The sequence below is a fragment of the Amblyomma mixtum genome, chromosome 2 (genome assembly GCF_055824585.1).
Source record: "Amblyomma mixtum isolate Tamu chromosome 2, ASM5582458v1, whole genome shotgun sequence".
Classification (NCBI taxonomy): Eukaryota; Metazoa; Arthropoda; class Arachnida; order Ixodida; family Ixodidae; genus Amblyomma; species Amblyomma mixtum.
Window position 1 is genome coordinate 30713839 of NC_143013.1, and position 22299 is coordinate 30736137.

At 47.8% G+C, this 22299-nt stretch overlaps 1 protein-coding gene across 1 annotated transcript in view; it reads right to left on the reverse strand.

Moving 5' to 3' along the window:
* Positions 1-3655: 3655 nt before the first annotated feature.
* The window catches only part of vvl (ventral veins lacking), a 56371-nt gene continuing 37727 nt past the window's right edge, over positions 3656-22299 (reverse strand). The window contains exon 2 of the mRNA XM_089570999.1: positions 3656-3823. The gene's annotated coding sequence lies outside the window, so the exon portion shown is untranslated. The remainder of the gene's footprint in view (positions 3824-22299) is intronic.

A 22299-nucleotide genomic window follows, 5' to 3' on the forward strand; every position in this document is an offset into this window, starting at 1 on the left:
CTTAATGGAAAGCAAATAAGTATTTTTGTGCACGAATGCCTATTTTAAGAGCCTGCGTCTAACAGTCAATGAAAGATAATAATCGCCTCGACCTCCTCAAAAGTCTGACGTCACAAGAAATTGTATTTACTTCTTGCTCGCGTCTCTGCCATAAAGAGCGAATTTTAGGCGAATAGATCATAGGAAACTAGAGTAAATAAAGATTGGTTTGAAGGGGTTTAAGGTCCCAAAGCGGCTCAGGCTATGAGGGACGCCATAATGGAGGGCTTCGGATAATTTCGACCACCCGGGGTTCTTGTTACGTGCACTGAAATCGCACAGTACACTGCCTCTGACTTCGCTTCCATCGAAAGGCGACCGCCGCGGTAGGGATTGAACCCGCGTCTTTCGTGTCAGCAGCCGAGCACCATAACCACTGAGCCACCGAGGCGGCTGCTGAAGAAAGACCTTAATTTTGTGAACTTGCCTGCACGTACCAGCTGATAATTGTCCAGCAACCCCTCGATTATTTGGTATTTCGAATCGTACAAAACTGTTTATAATAAGGGAGTAATTACTCATTGACGTCCACCCGAGCGCAGCCAAACGGCTATAAAGGAAAGCTATACAGCTTCCTCAGACACTTCGTAGTTAAAGAAAAAGTTTGTAGCCGTATGGCTGCGCTCGGGTGGACGTCAATGAGTAATTACTCCCCTATTACAAATCTACTCCACCTTGGGGGATTCCCCTAAAACATGTGGTCAAAACTGTTTATAACGCTTTACTCAGCGTCCAATGCCACAGGGTGCAATTACATCGGGTATCGACTACTGCGAAAGAAAAAAAAGAACGCGTATACGTTACCACACTAACCTATTAACCCCCAATTACACCAGTCAATGATCCCACTCGACTTAGAGGGAACGTTCGCATCGGTCCCACGCGACAACGGAAGCAACAACACAAGGCCCGCCGCCGCCGCCGCCGTCAGTTGCATGCGCTATTTCCCTCTAATCCCGTTTCATCGGCTGCGTGTAGCCTCCTCTCCTCTCTTTCATTCTTTTTGTTTCTTCTTTTCTTTTTCCTCCGCTCGCCGTCGCTTCCTTTCCTGTGCCGTTGAGTCTCTGCTCTCTATCTTCCTCTCCACTGCCGGTCCTCTCTGGCCCGCCGCCCGCTGCCGGCCGGCGACGACGGGACATGCATATTAATAAATCGGCAAACAGGTGAGCGGATGGGGCGAGAGTAAGGAGGAGAAGCGGGGCTGCAGGCGCGGAACAGCGATCCGGCGGCGGCGACGAACATGACGTCGATGCAATCGGCCGGCGCCTGCTGTCGCCGCTGCTAAAGAAGCGAACAAAAACGGATACAAAAGAAAACAAACAATGACAATAGCAAAAGGAAAAGCAGAATAGAGAGAAAACACGTGAAAAGAGCGTGGAGTAGCGAAAACACACGTGCGGGAGACTATGGGTGCGAAAAATAAAGACTGGAGCAAACATCAGCAGTCGAACGGCGCCACTATCCTGTGTGAGACTTGTGGGTTAGGTTAACGGTCTGATGTCACGGAGATTTGCATTGGGATTGAGATGACTCTGCTCTGTCTACTTGAACATGACTTTCGCTGTCTTTCGACAGGTCACTAAAAGTAAGGGAGTATTGTGCAGCGCCTATGACTGGACACTTCCTTGGGAGGCATGGTTCTGGGACCGAACACACCACCGACCCAACTTCGTAGCGCCGCCGCTCTGGCTTAGTGGTTATGGCGTTCGGCTGCTCACCCGAAAGACGCGGGTTCGATCCCGGCCGTAGCGGTCGCGTTTCGATCGACGCGAATGCTAGAGGTCCGTGTACTGTGCGATGTCAGAGCGCGGGTAATAATCCAAGGGTTTAGAAATTACCAGGGCCCTCCACTATACGGCGTCCCCCCAAGCCTGAGCCGCCTTGGGACGTTAAACCCCATAAAACCAAACCAACGAAACGAACTTCTCAGCTATATTACACCTCCTTGGTCTTTGTCAGATGATTCTATACACAGCCATATTAATGCCCCCCAAATTTTCCAAAACTGAGTTGCAATGCAGTTTACGACGAGGTTTTGTTAGGAGCAGTTGAAGAGAGCCACTTCAGGCTGTGGTGCACGCTAAAGTTGTTCACTAAGGCCAGTTATTGTTTCGCTTTTATTTGAATGTTCGGCAGGGAGCCTTGTGTGAAAACACAGATCTGCTTTTGAAAGTTTTCTTTTTTTAATCACCATGCCTGGCACTGCGGCTTTTGATGCAGAGTGGCTTTAGATTGTGCTTTCCTTAATCTGTATTAATAAAAGTGGGCAGTATGACACTATTTAGATTTATTGACGCTCTTTTAATTCGTGCCAAGCCGTTCATAGGCAGTATAATATGATTCACACGTATCTGGTTGGCACCCTAGGATGCGTGTATGTGACAACAAATTCATAATATTGCTCAAAATATGTCCAAGTATTCATCAAATTCAATGCAAAATAAAGCTTTATAAGACTGTTCTTTCATCATAACTTAAAATGTATTGAAAGTGAATTCATGCTTCCGCAATGAGGCTTTAAATCAATAGAGAAAAGAAAGTATTTTTATTTTACTTTATAAGTGCGCTGTTTGTGAGTTTTAGAGGAGGACGCGCCAATAAGCAAATAATGCGACAAACGAAGAATCAGAATTCTTTTTTTTTTTTTTTTGCGTCGAAGACGTTCAATATTTTAGAAATCGTCATGGCTTTGCTGAATATGTTCACATTTCTTCAAGACCCGACCTGACCACACTACGGCGGTAAGGTATGGAAATATATCAATGACAAACGCCACGCATCAGCAACAAATAAATGCGTTGTGGTGCAGTGGGAGGCAAAGATTGTTAACGAGACGCGTTTTCTGTCTGTTTAACTTCCACTACGGAACGCGTTCACAGATGGCGCGCAGAACGGGGCGGGCAGGTCGCGAACGGCGCGGAAACTTTCCATTTCTTCACAGCTTACATTAGCATATAGTAAACTGCTTGTGAAATAGAAATTCGACTGACGTCGAAACAACAAAAATTTAGTGCACGCCCTCTAAAAATTTCCGGCGTGGTTTTAGAACTTATGTGCGGTGATATATCGCCACAACACGTGGCCGCTCACATCTTTTGTCACGTCGCCAAGCAACGCAATGCATAAACGTTGCAAAAATCCACACTATACCTCAGTTTTGCAAGGGCAGAAACATGCGGGTCTGTTCCAGTCAGAACCGGAATTTCTGTTGGAGCGGGGGTCATACTATGTCGTAGCCGAAAATCCCCGCTATCACTTCCTCCTCAAAAACTTGCTGAAATGGTCCGCATAAGGTACCTATAAGAACCACATGACGGACTCATAAGGGACACAAGTACCAATTAAGGAATGGATAAGAACAAAAGAATCAAGCAATTACTGAGCCGGTAAACGGCGTAAGGAAGCCATAAGTGAGACATACCAGGAAAAGGGCCACCTAAAGGACCCATCGGGAACATAAAGTCCCCAATTACATTTGTAGAACGTGGTGCGGGCACTGTCGAATGTTAGATGCAGCGGCACCGGTGTATCTAGCTGTACTTCAAGAGGGCAAAAAAAACTGATCTTTATTTATACGACGTACATACGTCAGTTCGCCATCTTAACCGTCTTAAAATTTTTGTTTATTGCGCACAAGACACCAGCGCTGAGGCGCCACCGCTGAAAGCCAGACTGGTGGAGATGCCCGCAGGATTGACAGCAAGCTCAGAAAAAGGTGCGCATCCGAAACCGATATCGACGAGGGATGCGGCAGAGTGGACGTCATGGGGCAGCATCCGGAAACCTGAAACCAGAACGAAAGAAAAGCACAAATGAGAAACATTCGCTTCTCCGCATGCAAGGCAACGCGGGCAAACCAAAACAGAATGAGCGTATTCTCCGCTCGCGGCGCGGCGATAACATCAGCGCAGCGCTGGGTGCTCTACGCATGCACACCGGGCTAGTCAACAGCGACAAGAACACAAAGAAGACGACGACAAACATTAGCAACGGCAACCACCGTACAAGCGGCAGGAACAATCAAGGGAAGCCGACGGCGGCGTGGCAGACGTATGCTCTCGCCTGAGGGAGGAACTAGGAGCGCGCGCGCGCGGAACATCCGAACATGCCGCGGGAGGGCATTTGAGGAACGGCGCGAGATTAAGGGGGGCCCCGCCGCCCAGCGCCGCGGCACGAAATTTACTTAATTAGCAACATTAGCAGCCGTGCGCGACGAACGCGCCGCTGATCTAGCTGCGCGGCTTCTTCCTCGGCCGCGATGCACGCCTGACGGCAGCGGAGGGGCGTCTGCGTCGTCACCGCGTTCGCCGTCAGCGTCGCTGTCGTCGCATGCCAGTGAGCGTATGCGGTTGTTGTCGTTGTTTGTTCGTCGGAGACCGCGAGGTAGGTCCACTTTATTCGGTTTGGTTTATTGGGGTTTAACGTCCCAAAGCAACTCAGGCTATGAGGGACGCCGTAGTGAAGGGCTGCGGAAGTTTCGACCACATGGAGTTCTTTAACTTGCATTTACAGTCTCACAGAATCTACAGCTGAGTGGACGATACGAGCACGAGGCGACAGCGCACGTAGCTTGAACGATATTTAAAAAGAAAAATGACAGAGAGAGTGCGAAAAAGAGAGAGAGGATGTCGGAGAGAATGGGAGAGGTTTAATGTCAGGAAGGGTGGAAGGTCAGCCAAAGGAAAGTGTCCTAACCTGCTAATGCGAACAAGCTGTGAGATGGAATAAAGTGTGCACTTCTAGGGCGCTGCCTTAGTGTAGGTGTCCGTCGGTGCACTTTCTTCAACCTCATATTCAAAGACGGAGTGCAGTACATCAGCACACACACACAAAAAAAAAGAAATAGCGGGTCCCATATATTTCGAGCCTTGTTTTGATGTTCTTCACTTGATTTCGATATTTCTCCTTCGGCACTTCTCCGAGCAAGCGAGCGCACCTTGTATAAGGACGATACCCTCTCTGCGCTAAAGTTGTCTCTCTCCGCGCTTGTCCATTGATAAAACTTATCACCTTTATTTAATTATACTATAAAGGCCACCAATGGCCATTTATGTTAGTTCACATGGCTTACGTCGGCAATATAAACAAGAGATCCTGCATGAGACTATGTGCAGCTTACTGCATCCGTCACGCATGCTCGAATTACCTCTCGAGCACATTGGGTAAATAGAACGCTGTTTCGAATCGGTGTGGAATGCGGCTGATGGCGGAAATACACGGCGCGCGCACACACACACACACGCACGCACGCACACGCACACGCACCACGCACCACGCACCACGCATGCGAACATTCAAGGATGTATCAGCTGAGAAAAGCTATCCATAGAGACGATGCCATTTAATACCAGCTGTCTACATCAAGCGACGCAAAGCTAACCAGATATCAGTGTGGCACGAAATCTTCGCGCACAGCGTGATACGGAAGGATTACGGAAGGGTCTTGGATACACGCCTCCTACTACACACCAATTCAAAAATAATTCGCCTGCCTTGTGCATAAGCAATTTGCAAGTTTTTTATTAATGTATAATATAGCACATTTACTGAAGAGATAGATATTTCGCAGGCCGCTTTACTCGAATACAAAGAAAATCATTTTAGTTTCGTCTCATGAATTTTCCCGTTTGTAACTCTCAAGGCATCATTTAAGCTTATATCCCGTTCATTTCAGAACGCATCGGCATCTATGTCACTGAACCCAAAACGCGAGTGCAGCTTCTCTCTGACGCATCACAACAGTAACACGTTCAGCCGTGTACCGCTTTCCTTGGGCCATTTTTGGAAAAACTTCGTGAAATATCTAAAAAAAAAAACGGTGTGTAGATAGGCAATAGGCACTACTGCGTGGTAGTCTCGCAAGCGGATACCCTTGCGTAAGAATTCAACGCTAACCAAGCTTGTCGTTGTGTGTATCAAGGGCGAAGTTCAAGTTCACTCTTGAAGGGGACTTTTTTTTTCTTGTGGAAGGGGGGGGGGGGGGGGGGGGGAAGGGGATATATGAACCATATATATATTTCCTGGAAATTTTTCGCAAAAACATGGGTTTCAGCATAGTTTTCCTGTGAAATTTCTCCAGGAGATGAGACAACCCGCCTAGTGTGTGCGTGCGTGCGCGTGTGTGATGTTTCCTTTCGCATGCATTTTAGATTCTGTGCTCTCTATTAATGATCGAGGGCGCCTAATAAAGCAAAACATATCCCTGAAGAAACAAACCGTCGAGAAGAAATGCAGCCATAACTCCTCCCCCTGGAAAACACGTTCTGAAGGATTTATGACACGAAACAGAAACAGCTGCGTTTTCTGCGAAATTTCATGCGTGGTCTCTTCACTCTTGGCGCAAACGCGAACCTGTCAATCATATCCCAAGTGACGCATTGTTTAAACGCAAACATAGCGCGAGAACCGTGCTGACATGGAGGTTGCAGATTGGTTGACCCGTCCGTATGCAGATTTACAACATCAGCCGTGACAAATTAGCCTTCAGTGGTATTCATTTCCTCATTATCTGACCTTCGGGTGCGTTACATGAGCCTTACTTCTTTATTTTTTTATGTTGTTACAGGCAGCGAATCGGGTGTCGTAACCTGCTCGCTTCCTACAGTGTCCTGCGTTCTTGGGTTGACCATGGCTTCACGCTAGGGTCACGGTGAAACCAACGATCGGATGCACTCGAAACTGTAAATAACGCCGCGTGTTCCACTACGTCAGCGACATGAAAGCCATACACATCGCATGCTATCAGGCAGTCCTGTAAGTCCTATACAATCTATCAAGCTCCCCAATTAATGGCGCCATGCAGAGCCTTCCTTGCACGTCCGTTACAACAGCCGCGTAATGCAGAAGCAAGTGACGCTCAGGGAAGCCATACTGGCCACCCACCAGCTACTCCTGACGCAGTATCGATCATAGCTTCGGCTCATAACTTAACGCGCCTTTGTTTCACGTTTGAGCCACATCGGGTCATTAACGACCGTGCCGCCAGAGGACTCTGCCTGCCTCCACAGGCACCGAGACAACAACGACAACAACAACATGGAAAAGCACTATCGGAGTGCTGCTTCCTTTCCCCTGGTCCTCAAGCACCGTGCGAATGCCTAGAGGCTTCGAGATGTCCGCTAAGGAACTTCCAGAAGTAACCTCCTCCCTCCACCACGTTTTCTACAGAGCAGCAAACGCGCAGCGCTTCAAAGAACATCTGCCACGAGGGTCCTTATCTGAATACAAGACACCCTCCCCCCCTCCCCCCCTCGGCCCCTCCCCTTCCGCCCCTTCCGCGTGCTGCTCACCTTTTCTTTCCCTCTTTCACTTCACCGGCTCGGCTCTTCTCTTTATCGACGCGTTTCTGGGGCCGGACGGTTGCAGCACAAATTGACCGTTGCCGCCTGACCAAGCGCGGAGACGGGAACTTCATTAAAATTCGAACCATCCCAGCAGCAGCAGCAGCGGCCGGGACCATACGGTCGGTGAAACAGCGCCAGACGACGCTGTCCTCGCCTTCCCTTCCCCTCTCCCACTTCGTTGTCTTTCTCCCCGCAGCTACAGCAGCAGCATGCAGGCGGCAATTACGGCGGGAGGGGCCGCGCAGCATCGGAAGGGGCAAAAAAAAAAAAAATCGTTCGCTGCTGCCGCTCCGGCGACGGAACATCCTGTGTGGCAGCATGCATGCATGTGACGCTGACCCCGCCGAGATGCTGCTCCTGCCGCCGTCGTCGCTGCTTCTGCTGTTGCTTCTGGGCAGAGAACGGCAGCTTGCGGCGCATGTGCACCCGGGTCTCTGCCCCCTTATATGCATACGCGACCGAGGATGCTAGGAAAGGAGCAAAAATATTTTAAAAAAGGAACAGCATCCGAGACATCTTCGAGAGCGGACGGCATATTTGCCTGCGCCTGCTTGCTACAGAATGGAGTGAGCCCGAAAATAGGGAGCACAACAGTGGACTTTCTGTGACGCGCGATGATTACTCGAGGGGAGCCGCATCTCTTGCCCCATCATCGCTCGTATATATCACGCGCAGGCCGCATTTCGATGAAAGGGGAACGCAAAAACGCCCATGTGCTATAGAATGTCAGAGAATCGTAAATAACCTCAGGTAGTCGAAATTAACCACAAGCACAGCACTGCGGCGCCTCTCACATTCCACATGCAGCAATGGACGTTACTCCATCATACCATACCATACCATACCATACCATACCATACCATACCATACCATACCATACCATACCATACCATACCATACCATACCATACCTTATCTTGTCTTTTCTTATCTCACCTTACCTTACCTTACCTTACCTTACCTGACCATATCATACCATACCTTACCTTACCTGAAAATACGATACCATACCTTGCCATATCATACCATATCATTTCATACCATACCATAAAACGCCATAGCATACAATACCATTCCTTACCATAAATTGCCACAGCACAGCATAGCATACCATACCATACCATACCATACCATACCATACCATACCATACCATACCATACCATACCATACCATAATATACCATGCCATACATTATCATAAAATGCCACAGCGCAGTATAACGTGCATAGCATACCGTACCACCGTACCGTACCATACCATACCATACCATACGGCAGCGGTTGCGTGAGAGCGCTTCTCTTTCCAACTAGTCACGTCCCACTGCTTCAGGCGGATCGAGGAGGCGTACGTAAGGAGAGTAGCATTTTGTATTACATATGTCACGCCTGTCGCAACTCGCCAAACACGTTCGCGCGTTGTGAATGTGGCTGCATGCGGATGCGGACTCTCTTCGGGCGCGTCGCCTCCACTTCCTTGCGAATCTTTACGACGCCATTGTTGGGAAGCCCGCTGAAACAAGTGGGCGTCGCGCGCGGGGAAAGTGCGGATGGTGGTGGGCGAAAGGAAATCGCGTCATGGGAGCCTGCGGCCGCTTGGGAACCCTTCATCTCCCTTAAGGCTTTTGTTTCGTCGCATGCAGAAGCAGTTGCGCAACGAGGCAGTTTGCACTATACGCTTTCTCTTTCTCCACACTCGCCACTCACTTGGGGATGTGTCACTGTGCCACAAAGCAAACCTCCGCCGATGCACATTTTCCCTCTTTCCCTCTTGCCCGGCTCGTTACAAGTGCCGGAGGCTTGACTTGGTGGCCATGCAGACACGCATGCCAGCATTTTCGCCTGATGGCACTCTGACTGCTTAACAACCGGCCACGCCAGCACTTGCGTTAGACGTCCAGCTCTAAACTGCAGAGATTAGCGCTAGTAAAGTCGTCTCCATTGTTTACAGCGCACCGGCTCTATAGGCGCAACAGAGGTGTATGGCATGGCACGAGATTGTATGGTATGGTATGGTCCGGTACGGCGCAGTACAGTACAGTATGGTATGGTATGGTATGGTATGGTATGGTATGGTATGGTATGGTATGGTATGGTATGGTATGGTATGGTATGGTATGGTATGGTGTATTGTATAGGTGTATTGTATAGGTGTAACGTTAAGAGATCGGAAGAGGACGGAGTGGGTGAGGGAACAAACGCGGGTTAATGACATCCTAGTTGAAATCAAGAGGCAAGATAACCGCTGGTCCTTAAGGGTAACGGAGTGGATTCCAAGAGAAGGCAAACGTAGCAGGGGACGGCAGAAAGTTAGGTGGGCGGATGAGATTAAGAAGTTTGCGGGGATACAGTGGCGGCATCTGACAAAGGACAGGGTTAGTTGGAGAGACATGGGAGAGGCCTTTGCCCTGCAGTGAGTGTAGTCAGGCTGATGATGATGATGATGATTGTATGGTATGTTATTTTATCTCATTCTATGTATTGGATGGCACGGAATTTTATTGTATGGTGCAGTACTGTATGGCACAGTAGGGTACGTGATGTATAACGTCCCGATGCTACTTGTGGGGGCTACGAGGGACGCCGTAGTGGAGTGCTGCATTTAAACTGAAGCATTTAACGAGTTTTAAACTGCTGACATCATACAGCACACAGGAGTTTTACAATTTCGACTCCATTTAAATGCTGCCGCCGTGGCCAGGATACCACCCCGCCAACTGGAATTCAGCAGCCGAACTGCGAAACCACTCAGGCAATAAGCCTGCTTCAGTCATTCATATTGAACGGTTTCAATTTGTGTGAAGTATAATAGTGCGTCTGCGGGAATAATTCCTCCACTGCATCCAGATGGCAGCACGTTCACTGCTTTGGGTTACCCGCGTGACGTGAATCGCGGTGTTCGGTCTCCCTCCTGCTGCGCTAAAGTGTCAGATGTGAACGCCCCAGGTGACGAGGCATCACAATAGTGGCATGGTATTAGAAAACGACCGCTATGTGCTCTTTGCGCAAGACGGCTGGCATTTGGCGGGACTTTTTGTTTTTTTCAGCTTCCTGCGCGGCCAGACACATGCCTATTCTCCCCTTATAAGAATGACCGATGGCGTTGTCTGTGATGCACAAGTATGGAGGCGACATCGGTCACGACTCACGGCAGCCCTCACCCTGTCCAGTAACTGCCGTATTATTCGCTTCCGCTTACAAAGACGTCTGCTGTCCATTGCAAGCGTCTCACTCGTACAGCTGAGTCTTCTTTCTGAGCGAATTTCAAGGGCCAGTGGCATTGCTCATCATCGCTTCAGAAATAAGAGCTCATGCAGTGAGCGACGCTGCCTGTCTGCAGGTTTGCAAAGGGCATAACGACACATCTGAGCGGTGTATATCGGTTCCTTGTGCCTCGTTGTGGTATTCTGAACTCTCCTCCCCCCACCCCCTCCCCTCAAACATGCACGCACACGCAACCATCCGCTCTTTATACAGGTGTCTCAGCTAAGCTGATTAAATGGTGAAATAAAAAAAAAAGGCACCGAGAACTGTTAATGGCTGCGGCAGTGAGGCTGAAACAGTATATAGTCATAGTGATATGACTTTTTCGCTCCTGCTTATTTACTTAACTGGTTTATTTTGATAAATTACTTCGGAAGAAGTGGAGGTATACTAAATGCTTCACGTAGAAAGAACCACACACAAGAAATGAAAACGAATGTGGGATCTTTTTTTTTCTGCTGACGAAAGAGATTACCATTCGCTGAACAAAAAACACGATTCGGACATAAAGAGAACGGAGCGTATTTCGAGTCCCCTGCGGTTGTGAGTGATTCCGAAACTGGCCTTCTACCCTTCCATGAGGCGCGATCAAATTCGCGCCTCTAAAATCGCCCACAGAGGGCGCTAGAACCCGCTGTCCTCTCAGGGAGTTCGCGCGCTTCTTCCAAAGTGCATATATTCAGTGAGTTAAGAGTTAATTAATAAATCTTACTTTATCGGATTAATGCGACGTAAAACGCACTCGTGCTTACAAAGGAGACAGTGAACTATAATTATTTCGTTTTATTCTCGCAACATGCACAAGACGTTGCCTAATGCGCTAGTCGTGCAATACTGTATGTGATTGTGGCTTCGTATATTTTAGCCTGATGTACTGTCTTCTTAATCATGTGCGTAGTATTGATGTCGTGGTAGATTAAATATGAAATTCTCTATGTGAATTTGCAGGTGAACTGGCTCATGAAAGCGCGCGATAAACTGCTTGAATAAAACAACAACAAAATCTCCTTAAATTACACACGGCCTCGAATAAGACAAACATGTTTTCTAACTAGAGGTTTTTATTACAGGAAACGTGTTTCGTGCAATAATCGAGAAGACTATACCCAGAGTTCAAACCGGGGCCAAGTGCACCGTCGTAAGTTCACAATTTTTGTCGCTGATATATAAGCGATTCTGGAAGGTATGGTCGTGCCCTCGATTGCTCTCTGTGGTACCAAGTTGCTTTTTCATGGTTTTCTGTGGGAACAATAAGGTGCTGAATATTACGCTGCATCATTAAAGCAGAAAATCGAAATCTTTAAACAGTTCTTGAAGGAGCTACTATGTTCAGACTTCTGCGTGAGGCGACGTTGCATAGATCGTTTTAAAATATCATGCTTATGTAAATGTCACAGAGCCGCAAAAATCGCGCGCCGACCACATCAATCATCAACGCTGGAAACAATTATACGCACTTAGCGTGCGTTGGTGGCGCCCGACGACATATCCTTCAAATTTTTTGGTCAAGCAACTCGGGTGTCTGTCTAGGCAGTCTGGTTTTTTCAAATGTACTTCCTTGGTTTGTTTTACTGGTTCATGGGTGTTTAAAGTCCCAAAGCCACTAAGGCTATGAAGGACGCCGTAGTTAAGGGCTGAGGAAATTTCGACCACCTGGGGCTTTTAACGTGCACTGACATCGCACAGTACACGGGCCTCTAGAATTTCACCGCCATCGAAATTCGACCGTCGCGGCCGGGATCGAACCCGCGTCTTTCGGGTCAGCAGCCGAGCTCAATGAACAGTGAGCTGCCACGGCGGCTGTCTTTCCTTGACGAGTGAATATACTGCGTGTGTTCACACGTTGTATGTTGCTCCGGAGAACCCTTAGTGTGTACACTATGCATTGCGTGTTTGCAGTGTGCAACAATGTAGTTGCGACTCTCTCAAGCCCAAGCACAACTGGGCACTGCGGGAAAGCGCCCTTGGGTACCCATCGATTTCCTTGTACGGATGCAAGATTACTCCAACCCTTATATGCTCGGCTTCCTCTTTAGTGCAATATTTCGATATTTACTCTACCGCTCTATCCTTATACCGCTCGCTGAATGCACAGGGTTAGTCGAAAGTTGCCAGGCCTGAGAGTCTGCTTTTTAGCAGTATGAAACTACCGGACTCCTCAAGGGAGAGAACGAAGTTCCTCCTCGCCCTCGAGGCTTTTTAGAAACCAGACCCTCTATTCTGAGGCCTTCTGAACAGTCCTGTGCCCGTGGTTTTCTCTCTTTCTTTCCATCTATCCCGATTTCACTTGTCCATTCATTATTTCACGGCGCTGCTGAGGCGACCACAAAAAAAGGTTGGGCAGTTATAACCTTCTCCCTTACTACAACTCGCTTTTATTGAGACCTTAGTAACTAGGTCAAATTATTCGCATGCGACATACCTTCCTGTTACTCAATTCAACATTAGATAGTTTTAGCATAGTGTAAATATACTGTGCGCAGAGGTACGCTGGATCAGCCTGGGGCCTGCTGCGTATATGCAGTGGCAGATGCGCGTCTCCGCCTGAGCACTACGCATGCACAGAAAGCATCCGGTTGGCTCGGTATGCGCCTGTGTTGTTAAGTAACCGCTATACTAAAGCTCTGTGGCGCTCAAAAATGTTGAGCACATCTGCTTTTGTTCCAGCCTTTTTTTTTTTTGTCTGTTCACACAGGCGTTAAAAAGGGCCGACTTGCTGGAAAGGTCATGGTAGATGTCTAACATAACGGTCGTTCCTTGTTGCTATAGCTTCTCTTACATGTGACTTCGAGGGAACGAACGTACGTCTGCGCGTACAGGATATAAGGTCGGTGAGGTCTGAAGCAATGCTTTGCCACTTGTTCAAGACAGAGAAATGCGTGCGTTTATGTTTGTTTTACTTTGCGAATAAAATGGTATGTGTACGACACAGTCTTGCCTCACCTTAGCCTGGCCCAACTGCCTGAGCTTAGCTACTTAAAATTTGTTGCTCAAAGCGCCCCAAATTCTGATTTCCCGCCCTGTGCTAAGTATGACCCTTCATGATGGAGCACGGGTATCAGCGCTCCGGTTAGATCAGCATAATCAAACTGCGTTATTACTTCGGATGTTGTAATCTGGCTCATTACGGTGAACCGCACGAGCAGAGCCCGAAGAATTTGCTTGGAAGACATATAGTGGGGCTCTTTGCAGCTTCTGTGCGAGTACTACACAGTCTCACCTTCCGGAGTTCTGTAACGCTGGAGATTCATAACAACACACACACAGTGTGACCCAGAAGCAAGCCCCTTGGGCTCTGCACTTCTGACGCAGGCTGTTTACATTAAAAGTGTACTGTGCTTTATAGCAGGGCAAGCATACGGAGGCAGCAGCAAGCGAATGACATGCGTCGGTGTGTGTGTGTTCAAGACATGAATTTCACGTACGTCTGCCCATCGCGATGCGAGTGCCAGCCAGTGTGCGCGTGTGCGCGTGTGCGTTTGCGCGTTTGCGCGTTTGTGCGCGTGTGTGCGTGTGTGCGTGTGTGCGTGTGTGCGTGTGTGCGTGTGTGCGCGTGTGCGCGTGTGCGCGTGTGCGCGTGTGCGCGTGTGCGCGTGTGCGCGTGTGCGTGTGTGCGTGTGTGTGTGTGGGGGGGGGGGACATCACCCATGAAACTCATTGTATTATGCCATGAGCAACTTTCATTCGCACCATCCCTTTCCTCCCCTTCCCCTTACACCAGTGTGGAGTAGCAGGCCAGGGCCGTGTTACCACCGGCCGACCTCTCTTCCTTTCCTCTCATTAAAGTTCCTTTCTCTCTCTCTCTCTCTCGCGCGCGCTTTTTTTTCTCGCTGAGCCGCGCGCGTTTCGACAGCCCGAAGCAGACATGACACAAATTAAATGGCACTAATTGAGTTACTTTTTCGCTAATTTACAATACGATAAATTATTTTTAGGTAGTAATTTTAGGAGCAAAAGTGATTGCTCACTTTCGGAATTAAGTTTTGTCCAAAACGCGCGACTGTTCTTTGTGGCAGTGTGACCCACCCATGGCTGGTGTCCCACTTTGCCACCTGCAAGGGGAAAGTGGTACCTTACAAGGGCCACCTATCAAGGTTGGTAGACGAAAGAGCCAGCTGCTACTTGCGACCTGCCACGGTTCGCAAGTGGCAACCCAAGCAGTGCCAGTAATTGGCCAAATATAAGAAACATATTGGCATAGGCGGGTCCAGAGTGAAACCATCCATTTGCAATATTGGGCCGATATTACAATATTGGGAAATAGGAAAGAGAGGGAAGTCTCGCTCTCCACTTGCATGGTGTGTGTGGTCATGTATGGCAGCTCGCAACAAGGTTATCGCATTGTCACAGCTAACGATAATTAGGTGTCCTCTAAGTTTCTTGCATGGTCGCTGTGGTAGAGGATAGCATATGTCGCGAGCATCTGCCAAGCACCAAGACGTAAGGATGTTCTCGGGCAGCCCAAAGGACAGATGGTGCATTTCGGAGTTCAAGACGAGTGACTAGTGTGCGCCGAGGCACTCCAATGGTTACATTTGCCAAGGGCACAGTGGTGTCTGGTTATGCTCCTCGTTACGAGGCGCGGGGGGACAGCCGGAAACGCGCATGGCGCGAACATTCCCGAAAGAAAAGTGATAATGTAGATCGTAAAGCCGAAGCAATAAAAAAAAAAAACATCGATCCTCGGTTGATTGTTTGAATACGTTAGCAGCCAGACGTTCGTCATATCCGAGCTCGTACACTTAGGATCGTTATATCCGAGGTAAAGTACGAAAGGTTCGCACGAAACGTACGAAACGTGCGAGGTCTGGTTCTCTGTCCATATCATTGGACGATGTAGTTGAACTGCTTTTACGATTAGACGCGAGAAAGTCAACGTGTCCAGATAAAATTCCAGCCATTTTTCCTAAGAGATACGCACACCTTATGGGTGAATTTCCTCTCATAATACTTGACAAGCCCTTAAAAACTGGTACATGACCGATCGATTGGCTGCTGGTCCGCGTTCCAGTTTTCAAGAAAGGTAGCCACGGTAGAAATAAGTAATTATCGACCTGTTTCACTGACGTGTATTTCTTGCAAGGTGCTGCAGCATATTTTGGTGAAATATTAAAGTACCTCTTTGGATAAGCATAATATCATAACTGAAACGCAACACAGGTTCTGACGAGGTCTTTCTATCAACACGCAATTAATAGTAACAGCGAATGACTTCGCTGAGGTTCTAGATAATGGTCAGGTAGACATAATATTTTCGGGCTCCTCCAAAGCTTTGGACAGGGTGACTCACAAAAAATAGTAATAGACATGAAAACAACTGGTATACCTTCCGAAATAAACAACTGGGTTAAATATTACTTGACTAACAGAAAACAATATGCCGATATAAGATGTGTTGCTGGGCGAGTTGGTTGATATAGACGGTGCGTGCACTGCAAATCTAGATGTTGACTCGGGAGTGACGCAAGGATCTGCAATTGGACAGGTATTATTTAATATTTATGCCAATGATCTCGTCCACTCTGTGAAGTCAACTGTGTCAGTTAAACTGTTTCCAGATGATCGCGTCAGTTTGAAAACTATAAATTCGGTTGCTGATCAAACTGAACTGAACGTAAATATAAAAAATAATTAGTTGAATGGTACAAGTGGTACATGATAACTAATTTTGAAAAAAAAAAAAAAAAACAGTATATATGTGTATACTAATAAAAAAACAAAAACTGGGATTATCAAATAACATGGACTAGGATGTGATTAAACAAGTAAAGAAATATAAGTATCTCGGCGTTAAAATCACATGCTGGCTTAAACAGGCAGCACACGTTGACAACCTATGCGCTTCAGCACGTAAAAAAATTAATTTTCTTAAAACAAATTAGGAAGGTCTTTAAGTGCGCTGAGAAACAAGACATACAATGCCATAGTAAGACCTTCTCTAGAGTAGGCAAGCATTGAGTGGGATCCTCATACAACGGTGGATATAGGAAAAAATAGAAAAAACATCGGGTCAGGAGCCGAGCACCATAAGCACCGAGTCATCGCGGCGGCTTGTTTCGATTCTATTAAAAGCCTTTAGTGGCTCATACTGTGGTCCGTTAACAAAGCGTGTCACACGCGTTTAACTCGGAAACTCGGGAAACCAATGGTTCCTTCAGATAGAGGAGGAAAGAATGAACCTATAATCCAAGTTTGATGACTGTAGAATAATTAATTAATTAATTAATTAATTATAGGCAAAAATGGCGAAATTGCGTCGAAATAGCGCTGACGTCTTTATAGCCATGGGAATGGTGTGCGTCACATCCACCAGAAGTCGTCACGGCATAGTGAAAATTGTCACACAATTGTCGCAAAAACGTGAGATTTGTGTGAAATTAGATGGAAAAATGTGTAATTAAGCGTAATTAACACTTAAGATCCCCGAAATATGCACAATTTAGGTATCAATACAGAAACGGGAAACGGTGTGACGTCACATCCACCGGAAGTCGTCGCGGCATAGTGTCGTCGGCTTTCGCCTCTCAACACTTCAGTTGCCAAAGTGTCCTCGCAATTTTTAGATGAATTCGTGATTGTTTCCTGTCGATGATAGGCGTAGCCTTCAGCCCTTTCCCCAACATATGCTGCAGTAGCGGGCGTATTTGCGGGAGGTTTCAATGGCTGAGCACTTGATATATAGGTTCGAGGAGGTTGTTCTTCCTGAGGTGGCCGGATCGATTCCGTAATTATCATTGTTTCTCGCAACACGGTTGTTTTTCTGTGATGGCTTACAACCAGCGGCTATACCATCATTGCATTGTATGTTACACCCAGTGGAACCGGCACCCAGAACTATGTATCATCCACCGGACAAAAATGAACAATCACCAAAAGCAGTTCTTACGCCAGCTCAGCTCACTTCCCCGACAGCGATCATTCAACGTGAGAGTACTTAGTGAACCTGAAGTGAACATTAGCTGACGCGGCAAAAGCCACCGGTGTACGTGCGTTCTGAAAGGCAGATATGTTCGTCATGAGAGACAGCTTCCAACAATTGATGTCGGTGGATGGACAACCTCACTGATTTAAATTTGATGGCGTCATTTCTTCGCGCCTTCCTCTCAGAGGCAGATCATATATCTCCAACACCGAGTTTGTCGACGAGTTCGTAGAAGTGAGATCATCTATCATTTCGCTTCCTGCCACCTAAATGTCGTTGGAAAGCAAAGAGTCGCGAGGACTGCCACTTATACGCGATTTATTTTGCCTGTCAATAGTGGCTTCCTTTTGCCTTTCCACGGGCAACAAAAAAAAAACTGTCATTAAATAAACGCACCGCATTTATTGTGTACTTAAAAGGCATTTTTTTGTTGCTGCCTTTCCCGTGGTAGTCAAATCCTTCTGAGGGAGTAATCTTGTTTCCTGTTTCTAAAACACACTCTTTTCTTTCCTGGTAGGATCAAAATGACATAATTGAATTTCATTAACATCCAACAAATTGTCGTAGGTTTCGCTAGCCGATTCCGACTAAGTACAGTTGTGAAGAAAAAAATTCATCACGGATGGAAGGGAATGAGTGTGCCTTTCAGCTGTAAAGAATAAATTCGGAATGTCATGACTGGCGCTTCTCTCTAAAGCTACTTGTATCCCGTTGGCCGTTCTCTGCGCCCACCTCTAATAAATTCATTCGCACTGATGTTTTAGTGCAGGAGCTGCGGCGAAACAGGCGCATATACTGCACACTGCGCTGCCCGCGTCCCCCCCCCCCCCCCCCCCCCATTAAGTTCGCTTAGATTTGCAAGGTAACTGTAGTAAGAAAGAGAGCAGTCAGTTTGCACACACAGCTACAAATTGTTATTTCTACATTGAAGTTTAAACTATCGCTGGAGACTATCCACCCAGTATCAAGCAATTAGAATAAATGACGAAATGCTTTTGACGCATTCGTACAATGAAGCATGCTCATCATCATGCCCACCGCCATCGTCATCATCATCACCAGCCTGCAGGGCAAAGGCCTCTCCCATGTCTCTGCAATTAATTCTGAATCTGGGTAATGCGTTTTCTTTCATGTCATAGCCACGTGTACATAATGTACAGCCCGCTTCTCAGCGCGAATGAAATAGGATGACTTCAGTACGAAGGGGAATCCATTTAGGGCCGATATCGACGAGGCGATTAGACAGAGGAACTGCCAGTAGCGACGAGGCATTATAAGCTGGAACAGCACATGTGCTACTAGTACCACGTAGATGGCACAACGTTGCGGGCCAGGTAATAAGCGTTACACCTTCAAACTCTCGATTCTAGAGATGCCAACTCAAACAGCTCTTATACCTGCCGACAACACTAGATTGATTCCAATTTGAAGCCATGTAGGATCTCTGCTCTCCGCATTTTCTCTTCTTCTCCCATGGTCATGGGAGAGCTCTTACTAATTACTCCATCAGGGTGATTCGTTACCCACACATGCACGTTCACTCCATCTCCTGCGGACAATGTATACATTTTCCGCACCAATACACCAGGAACGGCGGGCCACGGCGAAAAAGAGGGCCACTCGCGGTATCCACTCGGGTAGAACCTCGATGCGCCTTCGAACGAGGCTGCCGCCGCCGACGCCAGCGCGCTGATGATGATGGATCGACTCGACCCGGTATACGCACCGTAACGGGGTAGAAATGGGCGCCTTTTAGTAATGACAGGGTACGCTGGCCGGTCGCCGTGCCACACAACCCACTTTCGCCCCTGCGCCATGCTTCTTTCTCCACGATTCCGCGTGTGCTGTGCAGCGAGTGGAGAAACTGGGAGCCGCGCAGCTTCTAGAGAGAACTAGGAACGCGAGATCTTTCTCTGACGTCACGTGCATGGGCGATATATAGCAGGGTAATATATAGATGAGCCAACTTTGAAACAGGCTCACTTCTTCACATCGATGATATATATTCCTCAGTGCGTTTTCCGTTCAGCCCAGTGCATCACTGGGCGCTTCGTGCAGCTAGCCCGGCAGAATGTATTGCGCCTTAACGATAGGCATATCTAAAGTAGGCGCACCTATATCTTAGCCAAGTGAATAGTAAGCGGCGCTGGTACGCCGCCAGTGTGGTTCGATGGAACTGCACCTAACTAAACTACACAGTTGATATAGGCGTAGACGTGCCATCTAAGCGCATGTATACCGCTGCACCACCATATAGCTTCTCACGACGAGTTGTAACCGCGGCGTTGCGCTCTTATCCGCCGTTCGATTTGGGCGCATGCGCAAACACACCCCAGCAGGCGGTACTCGCACTTAAAGTACGATGGCTTCGAACCAACTGCAAAAAAAAACAAAAAAAAAACAACAGCAACGGCGCCGGCAACACGGAAAGCCAGCGAGGCGAGCCAGCCGCCCGCTGACTCGCTTTTCCGCTCGACCAGGCTGGGAATTACGGCGAAAAGGTCATCGATATGCAGTTAGCGCTGACTTGGCGTAGTCGCCTCGTGGTTAGCGCCGGGACGGGCACGTACAGTCATCACGAGCTCCGCTTACCCTCCCTCCCCTCTTCCACAACTTCTTGCGTGTCTCTCTTCCCCTTCTTGGCTGACGCTCTCTTTACCCTAATTTCGAGCGCCACACACACGCCCGCCTTTCCCGATCACGCAAAGGCAAACCGCGCGCTTGTATATGATGCGTGTACGAAGTGGGACGCGCGCGCCTTTCGGTTCGCACTCGAACGTGTTGGATCGCGCGCCGCAGGAACAACGTGCTTCGAAAGGAAGGTGAGGAGGAGGAGGAGTAGAGGAAAGTGGGAGAGGGCATGGTTTCACTGTGGCGTGCTTGCTTGGCGTCCATCTTGCCGGCTGGATCTGCGAAGCTGTTGGCCGGCCGCGTTTCCGCATTGACTCGAGACGAATAACGAAAAGAAAAATTGAAAGTGTGAATCAATTGCTTTGCCCGTGGTAGCGGAAGCAACGTTCGCACTTTCAGTAGACGTCAACAAGCAGGTTGTAAGTACTAAGCCGACCGATCTACCAGTCGGTATAGGCTGTGTTCGCATAGAACATCTATGAAAAAAAATACAGAAAGAAGCGCACTATGTAAGCATGGTGCTACTTCGCCACTTTTAAGCGGCTCCCTTAATTTATTCGTGTTTAGGATAAATGGCAGCGCTGACTTCAAAGCAAAATCTAATAGAATATGAACTAAGCATTGCTCACTCTCCTATGCGAACAGAGGACAATCTTCGGAATTGAGTAGAAATTTTTAAAAAAGAAATAATGATTAGTCGTCGCTTTCCGACTGCGCATGGATACTGAAGGAAAGCGCTCACTGGTGAGCTTCCGTGACCTTCGAATCGTGTCGTACCCTCCAGCAAACGCAAGCTCAAATCAATTAATTAGCTAGACGAGTTTCTCCCAGTACGTGATCAATTGCGTTTCAAGTCATCGTTCAAACTTCAAACCGCGCACAAGCGTCGCTCCATTTTATGCAAATCCAAGCAAGATGTAGGTGGCCACAAAACATTTCACAAAGTGACTGCGTCAGTGCGGAACTGCTTCATGTCAAATTGCTAGAGGGATTAAACCACGTCATTTCGTCCTCAAAACGGCGGGTAGCTCTGATTCCATTATGTGCTTTGTGTGCTAGACTACAATGGATTGGGTGCCTTATAACCTTAAGATGCTTTTCTTTGAAGATTCTTCTTATTTGAATGCCCTCACAGCTAATGAGCGCCGTACAGCGCGCTCACTGCGGGAGTGATTTTCAGCGCCGACGCTGCATTACATTTATTAGACTGTCAACTTTATTACCACGTCGCAGCAAACGATGGCCTCATTAGCGCCGCCTGAAAAGAATTGTGTTAAGACTCAAAAGACATGGCGCAAAGCGCAAGCACCCGGACATTCATCACTGCCGCGACTGTCTCACTCTCGAAAGGTTAAAAAACAAGAGAAAAAAAAAACGCCCAAAGCGTCTCAAGAGACTGGCACGTCACCGATGTGCATCCAGCTATTCCAGATATCTGGGGGTTTCGATAGGCTGGGAAGCTGTGTAGTCCAAAAGCATCTAGAAAAGACAAATGCAATGTAATTAAACAATGCACAGCAATGTGTAGGCGCGGACACAAGAAGACGGAGATCGCTGTGTTGTTCCAGCTGCACTCAGTTATATATTAAGGGACCCGCCTTAGTTATAGCTGATGACATCAGCGATGCTAAAGAGCGAATTATCAACACTGCAGCTGCTTGGTGAGCTTATGTCACGCTGCTGAATTCTCCCACCCACAGACATATTCCCAGCTTTAAGGGTGTTATGGCGGCCCCACTAAATTGCTCGAACGCACACATTCTGGCCTGGAAACTTCCCACTCAGACTGTAATTGCCAGTACTGGAGTGCAGGTTTAGTCAAGTGTCCCTAGGCGCTTGAGGCTTGTAGTAGGGCATACACAATACACCGAAAGATGAAAATTTCTAAAGAGAGGCAGGAGTTCAATCTTGAACCAAGAGGGCCTTCGTAGCTTCATGAGCGCCGAAAGTGCCCGACTATGCTGCTCGAAGGCAGACACTGGGGCCTATGAATTTTTTTATGAACTTTTTGCTTAGATGCGAAGTCCTTTTGTTTGGTTTGGTTTATGGGGTTTAACGTCCCAAAGCGACTAAGGCTATGAGAGACGCCGTAGTGGAGGGCTCC